Raw genomic sequence first — 18,166 nt, 5'->3', positions numbered from 1 at the left:
CTCTCTGGATCCACCTACTCAGGGGGCCCACCTCTTCCCTTGACTGGAGGGGTCAGGCCCGTCTTCACACCATGGGATCCCAATCCTGGGCCTCCAGACCTTGTAGCTTGAGCTTCCTTTTACAGCAGCTGGATCCGTTACGATGCTTACATCATCTCTCTCAGATGCTTGTTCAGTCAGTGGCCATTCCAATGTGACTCTCTCTTCTCTGTGCAGGTTTTATTCTCTGTGGTCTTTTTACCTTGTATCTCTTCCTCCTCTTCCGAACTTTTTTTTCTTTAATACATGTTGCTCCACCCGTCTTTATTTTTCATGAACTACTGTGATTCTCTGTGACTCTATTTTATTTTATATCCTTTCGGATCCCCAGGGCCTAGCAGTATCCACGGAAACCTCTGTGTTCCCAGAATTCTATCCACTTCCTGTGATCGTTTTAGGCACCACATATGGCAGTGTATTTGTTTCTGAGCTGATGCTGACATTAGGCGGAAATTTTTCAAGGCGAGGACTTGGTCTTTGTCACTTTTTTGTCCCCTTTATGGCACACGCCGGGCACAGAGCGAAAGGTCACTGTTTATGAGACGGTGCTCTGAATGGCCCCAGGGATGGTGGTGACCAAATCTGCCTCCTGCTCTTCATTTGTTGCTGCTTAATCGCTAAGTCGTGTCTGACTGTTTTGAGACCCCATGGACTATAGACAGCCAGCTCCTTTGTTCATGGGGTTTCCCAGGCAAGAATACTGGAGTGGATTGCCATTTCTTTCTCCAGGGGATGACCCTGACTCAGGGATTTATACATGTATTGCCTGCGTTGGCAGGTGGATTCTTTACCAACGAGCCACCACAAAAGCCCATTAGATCTCATTAAAACATTCAAGTAAATAGGCTCTTCTCCGCCTCCCTAAACCCAGCCAGGACGATGCAGCCGCCCCCAGGAGTGGTGGGTGAAGAGGAGGAGGCTGTGTTTCACTCGTGCGCCTCTAGTTTCAAGGTTTCTCAAGGGCACTGGCTCTCTTTACTGGGTATTGGGTGTCTAAGTAGAGTTGGGTATTTCGCTTTGCTCTGATTCACTCCAGGGTTGGACCAGCAGCTGTGCCAGAGAAGATGGTGCTGGTGGGCATGGAAGAAGAATGGGGCGGGGGCGGGGGTTGATTAAAAATTAAAACAAAACAAAATAGGAAAATGCTTCCTTCAAAGATTTACAATGTATTTATTCATTAACTTCCCAAAGTTGATTTCTTTTGGAAGATTGCTTTGGCATAGAGACCAGATACAAGGATCAGAGTCTTTCTATACTTTGATCCATAATGCATTACTCATAGTATCGTGAAAAGCAAACCTTGATATGACAACGGAAACCACATCACCTACTGGCACCATTCACCAAAAAGAGCTTCCCCCTGCATGTCACAGGGAATGCAGAGAGACTGCTCCTCCAGGCAAAGATGAAATGTTTCAGCATTTGTTTACTGAACACCTACTAAAAATAACACCTGTCTTAAAATAATAGAATTGGAAAATTCTAGGCATCCCTGATAGCTCAGCTGGCAGAGAATCCGCCTGCAATGCAGGGGACCCTGATTTGATTCCTGGGTCAGGAAGATCCCCTGGAGAACAGATAGACTACCCACTCCAGTATTCTGGGGCTTCCCTTGTGGCTCAGCTGGTAAAGAATCTGCCTGCAATGAGGGAGACCTGGGTTCGATCCCTGGGTTGGGAAAGTCCCCTTGAGAATGGAAAGGCTCCCCACTCCAGTATTCTGGCCTGGAGAATTCCATGGACTGTATAGTCCGTTGGGTTGCAAACAGTTGGACATGACTGAGCAACTTTCCCTTTCAGGCAAAGGGGAGTCTTAGAACATAGTTGTCCAATCCAGTCCATCTGTGTGAATTAAAAAATATATATTTTTGCAGGGATAAAGAGTGATACGTGGAGGAGTCCATCTCTTTGAAAGCCAGTGAGAATGTGATTGTGATGCCCTGGGCTTGATGCTGTTGCTATGAAATCTTTATGTTTTGCCTAATGATGCCTGCTTCTGATTAGCTTTTTTTGGGAAAGAGTCTTTTTCCCCTTCTAACTACACATCTGACTGCACATTTGTCAAAGTGTTGATCAAGGGCTCTTCTTTCTTTTAATAACTGTGCTGTATCCATTCCAAAGCACTTCTTCAGTAATTAATAACAGTGAGATCGGGTTACCTGTGGAGAGCTGAGACATTGAAAAGAGCCAGGGAAAATGCAAGAGAGCGGTGGTGGTGGTATAGTCGCTAAGTCCTGTCCGACTCTGTGACTCCGTGGACTGTAGCCGGCCAGGCTCCTTCTGTCCATGGGGATTCTCCAGGCAAGAGTACAGGAGTGGGTTGCCACTTCCTTCTCCAATGCAAAAGGGTGGTAGCAGCCTAAGCACAGGGCTGTCTGCTGTCTCTGCCCTGGGCCCAGACCATCCCTGCTACCCGGAGACCTTGCCACCCTTTGGGGCACCTCTTGATGCTTTAGTGTAAAAAAGAAAAAGTTGAATTGCAGGAAGAAGCATATGTCATTTCATGGAGGGAACCAGGCATTTTGTACTGGTTTCCCATTTCAAACCAAGAGCGACTCCCTGATTGGTGCAGGCAGACATTTGTTGTTTTCAACATTTGTCTCACATACTAACATGAGCTGCTCCCCCACGCTGCTGTGTCCAGAGACTGGCTCAGAAGGACCGCTCCATCTCTCCACTTGTGTTCACGAGTGCCAAGCTCAGGACCTGCCACGGAGTAGGTGTCCAACAAACCAACGCTGAAACATTCCATCTGTGCCCAGAGAAACAGTCTCTCTGTGTTCATGTGCAAGGGGAACTGAAGGGTGCCAGTCGCACCATCATTTAAATGTGGCAGATTCATGTGCTGTGGTTTCCATTGTCATGTCAAGGTCACTATGAGTCATGCATTGTGGATCAATGTATAGAAAGACTCTGATCCCTGATTTCTGCTTGTGTAGACAGGACATCTCCGGAAGGATACTGAGAACTTGGTCACAGTATCTCAGTTCAGTTGCTCAGCCATGTCCAACTGCCGCACGCCAGGCCTCCCTGTCCATCACCAACTCCTGCAGTCCACCCAAACCCTTGTCCATCGAGTCGGTGATGCCATCCAACCATCTCATCCCCTGTCGTCCCCTTCTCCTTCTGTCCCCAATCCCTCCCAGCATCAGGGTCTTTTCCAATGAGTCAACTCTTCGCATCAGGTGGCCAAAGTACTGGAGTTTCAGCTTCAGCATCAGTCCTTCCAATGAACACCCAGGTCTGATCTCCTTTAGGATGGACTGGTTGGATCTCCTTGCAGTCCAAGGGACTCTCAAGAGTCTTCTCTAACACCACAGTTCAAAAGCATCAATTCTTCGGTCTTCAGCTTTCTTCACAGTCCAGCTTTCACATCCATACATGACCACTGGAAAAACCATAGCCTTGACCAGACGGACCTTTGTTGGCAAAGTAATGTCTCTGCTTTTTAATATGCTAAGTTGGTCATAGCTTTCTTAAAAGGAGTAAGTGTCTTTTAATTTCATGGCTGCAATCACTATCTGCAGTGATTGTGGAGCCCCCCAAAATAAAGTCAGCCACTGTTTCCCCATCTATTTGTTATGAAGTGTTGGGGCCGGATGCCATGATCTTAGTTTTCTGAATGTTGAGTTTTAAGCCAACTTTTTCACTCTCCTTTTTCACTTTCATCAAGAGGCCTCTTTAGTTCTTCTTCATTTTCTTCCATAAGGGTGGTGTCATCTGCATAGCTGAGGTTATTGATGTTTCTCCCGGTAATCTTGATTTCCAGCTCTGTGCTTCATCCAGCCCAGCGTGCTGTTGGGGAAATAAATTGAGAAATGGTGAAGACTGGAAGTGGACCATGTTTTATTGTATAGCTGTCTTATATTTTGGAATATTTTCTGTGTTACTGTAGTACCTATATAAATAATAATTAAAATAGAAAGGAAAGCTCCTAATGGACAAGTCCATTCATAGGCACCCATGTCCATTCTTTATTTCTCCTCTTTACTGGACCCTCCCACACTCCCTCATCTGGGGCAGAATCCTATAATAAATGTGTTTACCTGAAACATATGAAAACATGAAGAAGGCTGGGGAGATATCCGGGTAGCCCAAGGATACTGGCTTGCTTTTGGACCATCTCACAAAATGAGGGAGAAAAATCTAGAAGTTACAGTCTAAGAGGACACAGGCTCCAGTTTCCAGACTTGTGAAGGTCATCAGTAGACTCTATGGACCTGTGGGAATCAGCATTGTTTTCCCCCTGCCCTTAAATGCACACACTGAAGAAGTAGCATGGGACAAATGCACCCAGAACTTCATAGAGCAAGGAGTGTCTTATTTAGGGCATCAAAATTCTTGGGAATCGGGCTTCTCCATAGCATCTCCAGCCCTCCCACACCAGGAAAATCAGCTGAACCAAGACCTGTCTAACCTTGGGGCAAAACAATGTCCTTGCAGAAAAAAAAGTTCATTCTTTTCAGAATAAAAATATATGAGTATGAAAAAATAACACATGCTCAATGCTTACACAGTCATTTACACGTTTATCCTTAATTCTCACAATCGCTCCCTGGGGAAGGAATTCATATTGTGATCCTTATTCTTTTGCAGATAAGGAAGCAGGCCTTAGAGAAGTCACGTAGCTTCCCCAAACGAGGAGCTCCACGTCATACCTGGGAAGGGCCGACTCCAAACCCATGGACTGTGTCCAACAGGTGTCTCTGTGTGTTGGTCTCAGCGTGCAAAAGCAGACTGACTGCGCCTGATTTTCCGAGACAGTTGTGGGTGACCCTCCCTAACGGCTTGGGTTTGGATCCATCAGGTAGCCTCAGCCGTCCCTTCCCAGTGCCCACGGCCCCGGCCCCACTCGCTTCGTTTCTGCAGCATCCTTCTGCTTTCATCTCTGGGCCTTTGCACTTCCTCTTCATTCTGCTTGAATGCCCTCTCCACTGAACTGTCATGACTGGGATCACCGCCTCTTCCCCAGAGCCTCGAGCTGCAGTCGCCGCCCCTCTCCTAGCAAATCAGTCTGTATGAAACCGAACTACTCCATTCCCTTTCTGGTGTTTGTCTATTCTTGAAATAGCCTATTTATTTGTTTATATGTATTTTTTCCTACATGACTTTAGTTCCTTGCAGGGAGGGACTAAGTCTTTTCATATTCACCACTGTTTCCTTAGCACATAGAATGTCAGTGCCTGACCCATGATGGACTCTCAAAAGACATCTATGGGACCTTCCTGGTGGCCCGCGCTTAAGACTCTGTGCTTACAATGCTTCCACAGGTTCGATCCCTGGTCGAGGAAATAAGACCCCACGTTCTGCGCAGTGCAGCCGAGAAAAGAAAGAAAGCCATGAACTTTCCAGCATGTTGACTCTCAATGTATCCTCCTGTATACGATCAGGATGATATTACTCTCAGCCTGCTCTTAGGGGCTGAGGGAATGCATGCATCCAAGTTCCCTGCTTGGTGCTCAATGAATAGGAGCTCTTCTGATCACCATAGGCTGCTTTTCTTTTCACTTCCCAAGGGCTTGAAAAAATGTTTCACTGAACACAGTCTTAGCAGCAAAGTGGTCCCCAAAGCACTGCCTTGCCTGCCCTGAGCCTTGGGGAAAATAATCACATTTTCTATCTAAGGGTGATGTAACACCGCCACTAAAGAAGTTTATCTGTTTAGCCCTATCCATCATGTGTCTCTCCCACCCCTCCCTTGCTGGGAAGGCGCTCACATTTACCACGCGTGTGATAAGCACCGCTGTATTTCTGTCTGCATGTGATTGATCTTTCGCTAACAAATCAGCTCGGCTGGCGGCGCGGCTGCTGTCCCGTTGCTCCTCGTCAGATGGAGGCGTGGCTGGCCGCCCTGCAGACCACTGCAGGGAGATGGCCCCGAGAGCGCCGGCAGGGTCCTCTTTGCACAAAGCTGGGCTCCGTTGAAAAGACCCCAGGCACGGCCGTGGCTCGCTTCTCCCAGGAGGTGGCGGCATTTTCATCTGCCCTGCTCAGGGGTCGGGAAGCCAGGGCCTCCTGGGGTCTCAGTTTGGCCTATTTGTGACTAATTATGATCACAAAAGGATTGAAGAAGGGTCTTCGAACACGGTAGCAGTTAAAATAGTCACACTCTGTGAGGCTCCCCTCCCTCCCTGCCCCATTCACGCCGTAAGGAGAGGTCTGCAGGGCCGGGGTTTCTTGGACGACCTCCAGCAGCCCCGTAGACAGAACCCAGCAAACTCTCCTCACCTTGATGTTGGTGATGAGCGCGAACGTCTATGAAACCTTCCCAGGTGCTCGGCTCTGTTGATCACTTTGCATATGGTGGACTCATTCTTCCAGGAATAATGAGTGAGGAAGCAGGTCCAAGACCGATCTGGTGGGAGTGCGTGCAGACTGTAGAGACAGGATCGTGACTGGGAGATTCCGAAGGTGTACTGTGGGTGTGCTCAGGCACACCCTCTGGACCGTAGCCTGCCAAGCTCCTCTGTCCATGGGATTCTCCCGGCAAGAAGACTGGAGTGGGTTGCTATGCCCTCCTCCGGGGGATCTTCCTGACTTGGGGATCGAACACGTGTCTCTTACATCTCTTGCATTGGCAGGCGGGTTTTTTCTCCCTAGTGCCACCTAGGAAGGGGTGGGGTTGGCATTATCCAGTACTTAAACTAATTCAGCCCTTTCCTGCAAGATATTCCTTTCACCAACCTTGCAAGTCAGGTCACCTCTTACCTACATTTTTGCAGGTGAAAATTGAGATCCAAGAAGATTTAGTAGCCCATCCAAGATTGTACACGGTTACTAGAGGGGCAAGCCCAGGATTTAAATCAAGTTTGTCTGACTGCAGGCTCTCATTGTGTATAGAGATGGTCTGAAAAGGTCAGTCTTCTATGCAGACAGAGGGACGAAAAAGATGCCAGACAGAAGGGTTTTTCCTCTGAGCCTTATAGTTTTCTTCTATGACTAATGCAAAGGCAAGTCTGTCTATACACGCACACACACCCTTAAGAGTAAAACTAGACAAACTTTGCAAAGCACCATGAAGCCAAAAAGACTGAACTATTCAAGGCATCCACTTGATCATTATTTCAGCTTCTACACGTCATCTTTATAGTCTATTGAATTAGTAAGAGAAGTGACTACTTCTTGACACTGACAGAGAAGTACACTGCATATTATAGAAATGGCTCTGTGCAAACCCATCAGATTGCTATAGAGACACAAATTCATACTTTTCACCATCGTAACCCATGATCGTAACCCAACATCCATTCAAATTAAAGCACTGTAACTCTTTTTAGAAGTAGAAGAAAAAAAATACTTGCTGCCTTTTGCTGGTTGATTTACTGGTACATGACAATATTGGGCATATTAAATTTTAATATTGGCTCTGTCTTTTTCACCATAAGCTTTGTGCTGAGGAGCTTAGAAATTATTTCACTTTAAAAGGGACATTTATTGCACTGTATAGGCAGGTAGGTAATTCTGTCCTCTGAGAAACTCATGGATTATTTTCCTTCTGAGACATGAGAACTTTTGATTTGTACTAGTTGTGTCATTTGGATGCAAAAGAAGGGTGATTTATTGTTTCCACTGGCATAAATAATGCTCTGTTTGTTTCTGCACTGTTTTCCAACACCCGCTGTGGATAATGTCTCACAGTTTGCTAGGCAGAGAACTCAGCCTGTTACTGTAAATGTCTAGGAGAGAGAAGTGGAAAACAGCTTTCGATTTCAGCCTAAGGTTCTAATGCATCCCCAGTCATCTTAGAAAGAGATAATCCAGTTATGGTGGCCAGTGCTACGAAGCACACGTTCTTTCTGTAGAACTCTTTAGGGAGCATGTCAACCTTCTTGCCCTTACAACGAGATAATTTCCGGGATAATTTATGCTTTTCTATCAAAGACGAGACATCTCTTTAACTGTGACTACTCTGCGCCCACCCATGTCTCCCATTCCCTTCTTCTCTGACTTCTTATCACCAGTTTTAAGAAATATATGCCTGTCTCTGAAAGTATCATGTGAGAATGCTAGCATTACACAACTTTTGGGGATCTGTACAGAACAGATATGACAGAAACCATTGGTTGCTGATCCAATGTCCCTCTTCTTTTTTTATTTAGTTATAAAAACTGATTTTATTTGGAGTGGCAATATGCTAGCCTGAGATATGAATTTTCCAGCCTCCATTATAAATTAATGTGACCATTCTGGATAATGACATGGAAACAGAAATTATTGGGTAGATCCTCTGAAAACTACAACTCTGAGACAGAAAATTGGTAGAGGTCCATTTTTTTTCCTTTCCCTAACTTCTGCTATCTGTTGGATTTTGGACAGATGGCCGGATCTCTAGCAGCCATATTGGAAAAGGAGGCAATCTTCAGTTCTTGTAATAAGGGGAGTAGAAAGAATGAAAGAAGAATCCTGGATGCCTGATGGTGTAGTGGAGCCACTATGCCAAATCGAGCACCACCTACCTTAGGACACTTTATAAGTGAGAGAACGCATTTCTACTTTATTTAAGCAAGTATACCCATGTGCTATTATGTCCACCTGGGTAAGCCAGTCTCCACAATGTGAAGACATTGATGTATCCTATGGGGAGGTCCACACAGGAAGGCATGATGATGTCCTGCCAACGGCCAGCATTGACTTGTCAGTTGTGGGAGGGAAACCCTGGCTGGCAGCTTGCCTATGACCTCATAAGAGACTCCAAGCCAGCCAAGCTGCTCCTGAACCCCCGATCCTTAGAATCTGTATGAGATATTAAGTGTTTATTATTAGTTTAAGCTGCTACAGTAGTATATAAATAAGACAGACTTTAGGATTCGGTTTGTATTCTTGTGTATCTATTTTTAAACTGATGGGTTAGGTGACTAACACAAAACCTTGATATTCTGAAACCCTATATATGAAAATATCCACAAAGGGATTAAAATGCTTCTTGTTTGCAAGACATCATAGTTAAATATGGTTGCAGACTTAACAGCTTTTTAGCCATCCTTAGGGATATAGCAGATAATTATCCTCATGAATTTCACATTCCACTAAACAGGCATTTTCTTGACCTAGACTAAAAAACCCATGTTCTCCTCACCTACTCTCTCACCATGAAGGTCCCCCTCCCAGCCCCAGAAGGCTGACGTGACCCATATCATAGAGGACTGAGGCTTCTCAGAGCATTTTTCTCTCCTTCTTAACGAAATTTGGTGTTTTGCAGGGAAAACCAGCCTTTGGAAAGGAAAATGCCTTCCCCAATCTCAAATTCAATTTAACTTGGGAGAGTGAAACTGCCTTCCCGATTTAAGGTGAGGTCTGCCTGCTTACTGCTCGAGTTCTCTGATGATGGGCCCCCAGATCTTTTCCTGATTTTCATAAACACATGACATTTCCAGACACCTGGCTTAGCTTTACAGTGGCCAGCACCTTCCTCACAGATCATGCACTCAACTTCAGCCTTTGTGAAGCTTTTCTAATCTGTCCATCATGACCCCAGTGACCCCTGAGCAATATAAGGGGCTGTCTGAAGAGCTGCAGATCATGATGCTTATGCCTGTACTGTCCTTGGGCAGCACCTTTTAAACCGGGTATTAAGTCTCAGTGGGCTTCCGCAGTGACTCTGCGGTAAAGAATCTGTCTGCGATGTAGGAGGCCTGAGTTCAATCTCTGGGTGGGGAAGACCCCCTGGAGGAGGGCATGGCAACCCACTCCAGTATCCTTGCCTGGAGAATCCCATGGACAGAGGAGCCTGGGGGGCTACAGTCCATGGGGTCGCAAAGAGTGAGGCATGAAGCAGCTGAGCACGCACAGACCCATAAAGTTTCGGTACCGGAGGTTTATTAGTCAACTGGTTATGATCACCTACCAACAGTGTTCCGTCCTATGATGACCCAGGTCCTGTCTGCCCGGGGTTCTGCCTGCCCAGGGCTGCAGGATAGCAGCCCTGCGGCATTGGCGAAACTGGGAATGTCGCACTAGTGGCAGGGGCAGGGGGCCGCTGAGGGTTTCTGGGCCAGCCGCGCGTCTGTCGCAACATCAGAAGTGAAGACTGTCGTATCCACAGGGCAATCCATTACCCTTCACTGCAAACCTGTCGATTCGTTCTGAGATTCCAGTTGTGACTACACTCTGTTGATAAATATCAGAGACTTTGGCAGAGTAATGGCAAATTGTCCAGCTGAATTTATTTACATTCCCCTGGATAATCTATCTCCCGGCCTAAAGCTATCATCATCACTTACAGACTGCCTTTTAATTTGGACTTTGTCATTCTCCTCTTTCTCTTCTGCTTCGTCTTCCCCTTTTCTGTGCATTTGCTGGCAGATTAGAGCATTCCTTGTGGCTCAGACAGTAAAGAATCCGCCTGCGATGCAGGAGCCCTGGGTTCCATCCCTGGGTCAGGAAGATCCCCTGGAGGAGGGCGTGGCAACCCACTCCAGTATTCTTGTCTGGAAAATCCCATGGACAGAAGAGCCTGGTGGGCCACAGTCCACAGGGTTGCAAAGTCATACAAGACTGAGCGACTAACACTTAATTAAAAATAAACTCTTGACTCCATTATTAGTTAGTTGGACTCACTCTCTCTTTCTCTCTCCTTCTCTCCTTCCCTTCTTTCTTCCTTCCTTCAATCTTTTTTTTAAGGGGTGTTGAATTTTATGGTTTGCAGACTATGGAAGACAGAGAAGCAGTCATTTTTGGTTTTGCGCTATGCTAGAACATTTGGAGGCTATATATGTATCCCAGCACCACCCGCCACAAGGCTACTTAGGAATATGCATTTGTGATAACACTGGTTGATAGACTAGAAGCTGGGATTGTCTGATCAGAGCTCCTTCTAGAGGAAGGAGGAAGTTGTACACCAGTAGCTTTGGTGTCATCCTGGTGGCTCAGATGGCAGAGAATCCATCTGCAATGCAGGAGATCCTGGTTCGATCCCTGGGTCAGGAAGATCCCCTGGAGGAGGGAATGGCAACCCACTCCAGTATTCTTGCCTGGGAAATCCCATGGACAGAGGAGCCTGGCGGGCTACAGTCCATGGGGTCGCAAAGAGTTGGACAGGACTGAACTATTAACACTTCCGCTTTCTTTCAAAGTTAAGTCATCTGGTGGCAGATCTGGTTGGAAAGGTTTTTTGTTTGGCTGGGGGTGAGATGAGAGAGGGAGAAAGAAAAAAGCCTGGTTAAGATACTGTTTCACTCTTGCTGAACAGACAGCATAAAGGGAATGTCCCACTTACGAGATATCCCGTCCATGGTCATTAAAGAGTGACTGCTTTCTTTTCTTTTAAGAACGGGAGCCTTATTTCAGGCTCTCATCCTGTGTCTAAGGTAGCGATCTCAAAGCAGCACGAAATAGGTGGCAGTGAGCAATTCAGACGCAGTTTATTTCCCGAGCTCAGCTTGTGTATCTGTATCAGCTTCACTTTCCCGAGCTCAGCTTGTGTATCTGTATCAGCTTCACTTTAAACCATTATCAAGTGAGCATATGAACGCACATACACAGTAACATATAAAAATAAATCCATAATGTATGTATTTTCTGATCTCTCTCTCTCCTCTCACCAGCACCTTCACTGTCAGAGGAAATCAACCTTAACCCACTGATGGTTTTGACTGAGATGAAGAGTATTTGTGTTTTTTATGTTTGCAGAAACCAAATGAGACAAGCATCCTGAGTCAGCTTGGTTGCTCTGAGACCCATCAGAGCATCAGAAGAGCAGACCCTGCCTCCACGAGAGTTGTACTAACAACGACAGTTGTCGTTCAGGGCGTTCCGACTGTGTACCAGGCTCACAGTGGTTTTCATTTGTCAGCTGACTTCCTCCTCCCATCAGCCTTGTGAGGTTGGTGGCTGGAGAATTGAGTAGTCAGCCAGTGGGAGAGGATCACCAGCTACACCAAACTGTCCTAAGGATCAAGAGTAACCAGTGAATCTCCTTTCTTTCCTATCTTCCCAATAAAGCTCTCACTTTCTTCACACAAGTCCTTCCGGATGCTTTTTTGGACATCTGGGTTTGCAAGTCCTACCCAAGTCCACTGGGTCATCGACGTTTGACTTGGGCAGAGAGACATGTAATGCGAGCCATTGTCCCTGTTCCGAAGGCCTTTCTGGGTAACTCTCAGAGACGGCTCTGTGGGGCCTGCCTTGGATACACTGCCTTTCGTAGAGCAGGGACTCGGTCCACATTCAGAAAACTCAGGTTACTACCAGTGTGGTTGTTCAGTCACTAAGTTGTGCCCGACTCTGTGACCCCAAGGGCTGAAGCATTCCAGGCTGCCCGTCCTTCTCCATCTTGGACGTTCGCTCAAGTTCATGTCCATTGAATCAATGATGCCATCCAACCATCTCATCTTCTGCTGCCCTCTTACTCCATAAACAGTGACTAGGTTGAAATGAAATCATTTATGAATTAAATGAAAAAAAAAAGAAGGTGTCTGTTGGAAGTCAGGCACTTTTCTAGGCATTGGGGATATATGTGCTAAGTTCTGCCTGTAATTATGGGGGTGATGGACTTGCAGGTGAATGCATATGGTACCTAAAGCAAACAGGAAATAAGATAATAGGAAGTATATGAAGAAAATAAAATTCATGGCTGTAATGACGGGGAGAGGGCTTACTTTGCACCAGGTGGCCTGGAAGACTTCTCCAAGGAGGAACTGAATGAATATGACTGGTGTAGCCCACTGTCTTGCCGTAGGTGAGAATCCCACACATGCTGTTATACTAACAAAAAGAAGTGTAATTATTTACTTCTGTTACATTCATTGGAATTTGCAACCTGAAGGTGGTTATAATTATCGCCATTATTCTCTTTTCTGCAGCTTCCAAGTAATGGAGCAAATGATAAAGCAATGTGCTTAGAGAAGACAACTTTATTTTTCTTCTTGTACATTGACCTTGCTAGAAATCAGAGAAGGAGGTCAGACCTGGATTGAATGCGGACACTGGAATTATCCTCAAGGGGAGGCTTCACGTGGAGACGTTTCCTTCTGGGATTCTGGGATCTGCTGTGATTCCCTGGGTATAAATAGATGGGAGTTGAAACGGACTCATTTCTGGATACTAGTGAAATGGGACCTCTTTTGTGGCATGACGGCACTCAGGATAACATCCCCTAAGTGAGGGGGGGTTGCTCGGGAAAGCCCAGAACTGTGTGGGGAGACCTCTGGACATCGGTCCTGTGCCCTGGGCCTCGGCTTGGGGCAGGTGAAGGGCTTCAGGGCTCAGCCCCGCGTGGGGCGTCTGCTTGAGGCCCCCGTCTACTCCCTCTCTGCCTCCAGGGGCCGCCTGCTCCTGCAGCTTTGGCCCCTTCCCTCCTCACCCGTCACCCGTCACCTCTCCAGCTCCGCTGCCATCGTCTCCTCTAGGCCCCCAGCAGCTCTCTCCCATGGGTCCCCCACCAGCTTCACCTGATGCTCTTGAGTCTGGTCGTTTTTAAATGTTAGGATCTTCAAGGACTAAAACCAGATCACTTTCTCTTTAGTACACCCTGAACTTTTGGCAATTCCTAAGTTATGGACGGAGGACTCCTTGGAGCATCCTTGGAGATGCTTGCTTCTGTAGTCTGTGGACTGGATGAATAATGCGTTTTAATCTGTGAAGGTGGCTGTACCAAAGTGCCATGGACTGGGTGGCTTATAAACAACAGAAGCCATTCAAAAGCTTCAAAGTCCAAAGTTACAGAGCTGGCATGGCTGGGTTCTAATAAGGCTCTTCTTCCAGACTGCAGATGTCTGAAGGGCTTGGGAGCTCGGTGGAGTCTCTTTTAAAACATTAATCCTGTTCATGGGGGCTCTATCCTCATGACTTGGTTACCTCTCAGATACCTCTGAATACCCACATACTGTGGGCTGGGGGCTTCAACACATTAAAAGTTTGGCATGAAACAAGAACATTCAGTCCGTAACAGTGTGTCAAAAATAGGTGCACAAACGTTTTCAAATGTAAATACTGTTTTGATTATTGGAGTAGGAAATAGCAACCCATTCCAGTACTCTTGCCTGGGAAATTCCACGAACAGAGGAGCTTGGTGGGCTACGGTGCATATGGTCACAAAAGAGTCGGACACGACTGAAGAGACTTCATCCAAGTATGCACTGTTTTGATTACAAGATGCAAATTTATTTTAAAGAATAGCTGAATTGATTTTTCCATTGTATACTTTAAAAATCCACAAATAGATCTTTTATCCTACAGTGGCCCGTGATAGCTCGCTCATCTAGTAATGTGTCTGCAGACTTGAAAGGGGGTCTTGGATCGCTACCAGCAGGATGAGGCCTGAGATGGATGATTTGATTTAACACCTGCTAATCCCCTGGTGCTCCATAAATGTACCTGCCAGTTCAGACCCCTGGTTGTGGGTTTGCGGAGGGGCCAGTGAAGTCAACAGAGCTGTGAGCCCTGAGGTAGGTCGAGGCACGGAGAAGCAAGTTCCATGGCCTCTGGCCTCCTCTGTGCAGAGGGATAAACTAGCCTGGGCCCCATTCAGACGTCATTTTCATCTTGGACCTTTGGGGGAGTGCTCAGTTAACACAGCAAACACAGGAGGATTTTACACGGCAGTTTCCAACAATTTGCATTCGTGTGAAGGGTTGTGTCGGAGCTGTTTCCATCTCTGCTTGCTCCGTTTATTCAGCATGAGGGTCTGGAACATGCAGTCCTGCTGGCTTTTATCAGCTACGTCATCTCAAGGTACTACAGGGAAGATCTTTATTATTAGCATAATAAGAGGGAAGCGGGATGCTTGTGGCAACTGTCTGCCTATTTATAGAGCTTGCTCGGTGTTATGTACTGGCTGCTAATTAAAGCTCAGCTGTCAGCGGCAAGACAGGAAAGGAGGAAGCCTTCTCAGCGAACAGGGCGGGCCGGTGGGACAGCGGTCAGGGTGCCTGCTTGGTCCAAGTCTCCCTGCCGGGGGATGGAGCATCCCGAAGAGCTTCTGCTCCGTGGGTTTCTTGCTGCGAGAGAACCAAGCAAGCCCGCGCTCACTTCTGGGGAGAGAACGCCTGCGCCTGTATCTGCTCTTCCCATCCTTCTTGTCCCGGCAGGAGGGGACTGCATCTTTGCTCGCTGAGGCATCCCTGAGGGTGGCCAGGACTAGCTCTGAGGGGTGCAGAGAAGGAGGGTCAGAGGGGAAGGGAAGGAGACTTTGCTTCCTCGGGATTGTCTTTAATCTTTGCATTAGTGCAATTTTAAAAAAGTTATTGCTATATGTATGTGATATAAAATATAATAGTGCAAATATTCAAATATTTACCAAGTCTGTAGGCAAAGTGGACGTTTCCTTTCATGAACCCACCGGATCCCACTTTCTCCTCTAGAGATTGTCACAAGCATCAGTTTGTTCCATGTCTATAACCCATCTATTTATATATATATCTTTTTAAAGATATGTATAAATAAAATATGCATATATTTTATATAAAATATATAAATAAAATAAAATTTTGTATATATACATAAATTTTTTTTAATATCTGCAGTAGATTCACACTGTTTATACTGCTTTTTCTAGCTATTATGTCTTGAACATCTTTCCATGAGAGGAAATACAGTGTTATTACATGATGTCCTAACTCATTTGAGATAACTGCTCCATACTATTTCCATTATGGACGTTCAGTTCAGTTCAGGTCAGGTGCTCAGTCGTGTCCGACTCTTTGCGAGCCCATGAATCACAGCACGCCAGGCCTCCCTGTCCATCACTAACTCCCGGAATTTACCCAAACTCATGTCCATCGAGTCGGTGATGCCATCCCACCATCTCCTCTGCCATCCCCTTCTCCTCCAACCCTCAATTTTTCCCAGCATCAGGTTCTTTTCCAATGAGTCAACTCTTCACATGAGGTGGCCAAAATATTGGAGTTGCAGCTTCAACATCAGTCCTTCCAATGAACACCCAGGACTGGTCTCTTTTAGGATGGACTGGTTGGATCTCCTTGCAGTCCAAGGGACTCTCAAGAGTCTTCTCCAACACCACAGTTCAAAAGCATCCATTCTTCAGTGCTCAGCTTTCATTATAGTCCAACTCTCACATCCCTACATGACCACTGGAAAACCATAGCCTTGACTAGATGGACCTTTGTTGACAAAGTAATGTCTCTGCTTTTTAATATGCTGTCTAGGTTGGTCATAGCTTTATGTACATATTATTTAGTTGATAATTCTTATTCACAACATTCTTTTAGGCTTTTGAGGAAGAGTCTGATCAGGATTCCAGCCCTTTTTATTTTCTTTCTTTTCCTCCTAATTTCTGCTTTTCTTACTTTCCCCCATGTGAGAGGCTGAGTATTTCACCACTAAGCTTTGTTTAGCTCACAGGTAACCTCCTGACCAGGCCCACCTGTCAAAGGCTGTGAGAAAGTGGAAACTGACCCATCCGCTCTGGAGTCTACCTGGAACCAGGACTTTACTCCCTCCCCTGGTAGTATTGAAGAAGCCTGGGTTCTAACTGGGGGAGGATGGTTCTTTGAGACACTAGTTCACCACCTTCTTGGTCTGCTGACTTTCTGAATAAAGCCACTATTCCTGGCCCCAACATTTAATCTCTTGATTTATTGGCTGTCAAGCTTGGACTTGGTAACAAGAGCACCCCAGGTCAATAGATTGACCTTCTGGCCCGTAGGTCACATTCGCCCACTCCTAAATAATGAAAGCAGAGGTAAAGTGCTTGGTTTGCCTCGGAGTGGCAGTGTGGAGAATGTGCAGTGAACCAAGGCCACAGGCAGGCAAATCCTTAGATACGTTTTAAAACAAGCAGCATGTACTGCTCTGCACCTTGCCTTTTTAATTTACCAATATGTTCTGGCCATCCTTCATTGTTGGTGGAGCTAGAACATCTCTTTCTCTTAGTAGCTGCAAGGGATTCCACTAAGAGATGCTCTATAATTTAATTTACTCTTGTCTTACTGACCGACTTGCACGTTGTTTCAAAGTTGTCACTGAATTAAAAAAAAAAAAGGCTTGGATAGTGTGAAATGAAAATATCAGGTGCCATATCAATAAACAAGAAATGTCCCAGCCATCAGCGATTTCTAGCCTTGCAGTCTAGTAGATGCTGCCACCCCCGCAGTGATTGCTGAGGAGCTGGGGGAATGCAGGGAGCAAGGGGAACAAGGAAGAGGGACTGGCCCCAGACAGCTGAGGTGCAATGGATTCGGTGAGCCCAGAGGCTTGCATCTTCCCACACAGAGAACGCTAAGTTCCTTAACTTGACACGGGGTCTTTGACTTCCTCAGACTGCCCGCTCCCTTTGCTGCAAACCTGTATACTGCCTGACCTCCCTTCCTGCCTCCTTGGAGCAGTTTTCTCAGCCCCCTGAGATGCTGTCAGTATCGGACCCCAGCTCCGAGTCCTAAACAGAAATAAAAGAAAAGAAAACAAATAAATATTTAACTAACTAAATAAATAAATTTATTAAAATAAATAAATAACATTTAACATAACTCTCTCCTTTCGGGTTGTGACTATATTTTTAGTTGACAATAGGCATTCTTGCTGCTTTATCTAAAAACAATGTAGATACCTAGTGGAAATTCTAGAAGGTTATACACCAAAACGTCACTCTGGTTGTCTTTGGAGGTGAAGAATTTTGGAGAATGCTCTCTTTCTACTTTATTGCTTCACTGTTTAAATTGCTTTTCACAAGCATGTATGATTTTTATAACTAGAAAATCTGTGCAAGACAATATTTCAATGTTTTAAAGAAGTACAACTTAATTAAAATAGAGTTTGTGTTTAAAGAAGTACAACTTCATTAAAATAGAGTTTGTGTTTAAATGCTCAAATATTTACAGGACGAGCATGTTTCTGGGTTTCTTGGAAGGACTAACAGTTGGTCAGTGTTGTTTCAGGGCCCCTGCAATCAGCACAGGTGTTTTAAGGGGCTCCTTGCCAGATCTTGTGTTGGGGTGGCCGGAAATATCTTTCCTCCTATTTAAGAATTTCTGGGTACTCTTGATCATGGACTCCAAGGAGAAACGCTGAGTTAACTCACCTTTTCTCAGTTTCCAGGCACAGGGGAAAACAGACTTGAAGGAGGCTCCTGGTCATTTTGTGGCCCATCCTGGCGTGAGGCTGCAGCCATCCACCTTTGCTTCGTTTTTAGTAAGTTTGTTTATGTTTCACTGCACTGGGTCTCCACTGCTTCG

General features: G+C 45.9%; 1 long non-coding RNA gene across 1 annotated transcript; it reads left to right on the top strand.

Moving 5' to 3' along the window:
• The first annotated feature begins 385 nt into the window (after nt 1-385).
• On the top strand, nt 386-11,958 carry LOC110141415 (uncharacterized). Its single transcript, XR_011488102.1, has 4 exons — nt 386-501; nt 4,635-4,845; nt 9,238-9,325; nt 11,667-11,958. It is a non-coding gene; the product is annotated as an uncharacterized lncRNA (long non-coding RNA).
• Nucleotides 11,959-18,166: the final 6,208 nt, after the last annotated feature.

This window comes from Odocoileus virginianus, chromosome 6 (assembly GCF_023699985.2).
Source record: "Odocoileus virginianus isolate 20LAN1187 ecotype Illinois chromosome 6, Ovbor_1.2, whole genome shotgun sequence".
Classification (NCBI taxonomy): Eukaryota; Metazoa; Chordata; class Mammalia; order Artiodactyla; family Cervidae; genus Odocoileus; species Odocoileus virginianus.
The sequence above is the reverse complement of the archived record's forward strand: the minus strand, read 5'-3'. Positions and strand labels throughout refer to the sequence as shown.